This window comes from Pseudophryne corroboree, unplaced genomic scaffold, assembly GCF_028390025.1.
Source record: "Pseudophryne corroboree isolate aPseCor3 unplaced genomic scaffold, aPseCor3.hap2 scaffold_580, whole genome shotgun sequence".
NCBI lineage: Eukaryota > Metazoa > Chordata > Amphibia > Anura > Myobatrachidae > Pseudophryne > Pseudophryne corroboree.
The window spans coordinates 382,479-384,030 of record NW_026970179.1 but is presented as its reverse complement, the minus strand read 5'-3'; positions in this window follow the sequence as shown (position 1 = coordinate 384,030).

Below are 1,552 nucleotides of genomic sequence, written 5' to 3'. Positions count from 1 at the left end.
CTACTCTGATGTAATCAGAGTTAGATTTGAATCAGTGATTTTATAAAAAAACAGCTAGGAAGCACAATTTAGCAGTGGGTTGCAGAGAAAAAGAAATATGCTGGCAGAAAAATCCAATTGAGTGATTAAACAGCTCTTCATTTTCTGGCTTTATTTTTAAGCTAACTAATTTGTTCTCTGAAAAGTGTCCACAAAGCCAAGTATCTGATTAACATATTTGTAGGGATGGTTTTTCACCTATTACTAAATTAAACTTGCTTCATTGGAAAGGCAGCAAGATGCATCCTCATTTCAATATCTACTGAAATAATACAGGTTGACACCAGGAAACATTAACGCCACTGCATCCTTGCTGCTTTCTCATGTGGAAGTCTGTTTAATGTGAAAACAAGGTGATATCTAATTAGCACACAGGTAAGGAATTAAGAAAATATTTATTTAAGGGTGAAGATGTTTCTCACAAAATCGTTGCCCCAATGCATCATTGAAATTCAAGCTGGAAAGATGATTTTAATATATCACTTGTACATTTTGTATTGCTCTTCTGGTGACAATGTAGTTTGTTTTTGTCAATTACCATTTTAATAATCGGGTAAAGAAAATTAAGTGGATTTTTGAAAGAAAACAATACTGTCAATATACTAGTAAAACAAATTAAAATGGTAAAAGTTATTGTACTTTAAGTAAAAATAAAAGAGCAAAAATGTCAATCCCAGTTTTGGATTACTTTAATTAACAAAAAAAAATGCATATAGCAGAGGATAGTTTCAATCTGCCTACCTCTGGGTTATGGACCCAGCATGCTTCCATTACAGTACTCTGCTGCACATGTAAGTGCAAGAGATCCTGAAGCACTCACTCATCATGGGAAAGTACCAATGTGTTTCTTCATTGGTTGATGGAAGAAACATCTTACAAAAACTCTCCACTTTATTGACTTTTTAAAATGTTTCTAGGAATCGTTCTAGATGAATGCTTATTAGCGTTTTTCAGTATATGCTTTTGCAAAGTGTCGCTGTGGCGCAATCAGTTAGTGTGTAAGGCTATTAACCAAAAGGTTGGTGGTTCAATCCCACCCAGGGACGTAATTGACCTTGTTATCAGATTTTGGTGATCTTTATGTAGACAAGTCAAAATTTCAAACCCCCTCTTATGGTGTAGGGTACCTGGCCTTCTCTGATGTAATCAGAGTTAGATTTGATTCAGTGATTTTATAAAAACAGCTAGGAAGCACAATTTAGCAGTGGGTTGCAGAGAAAAAGAAATATGCTGGCAAAAAAATCCAATTGAGTGATTAAACAGCTCTTCATTTTCTGGCTTTATTTTTATGCTAACAAATTTGTTCTCTGAAAAGTTTCCACAAAGCCAAGTCTCTGATTAACACCTTTGTAGGGATGGTTTTTCACCTATTACTAAATTAAACTTGCTTCATTGGAAAGGCAGCAAGATGCATCCTCATTTCAATATCTACAGAAATAATACAGGTTGACACCAGGAAACATTAACGCCACTGCATCCTTGCTGCTTTCTCATGTGGAAGTCTGTTTAATGT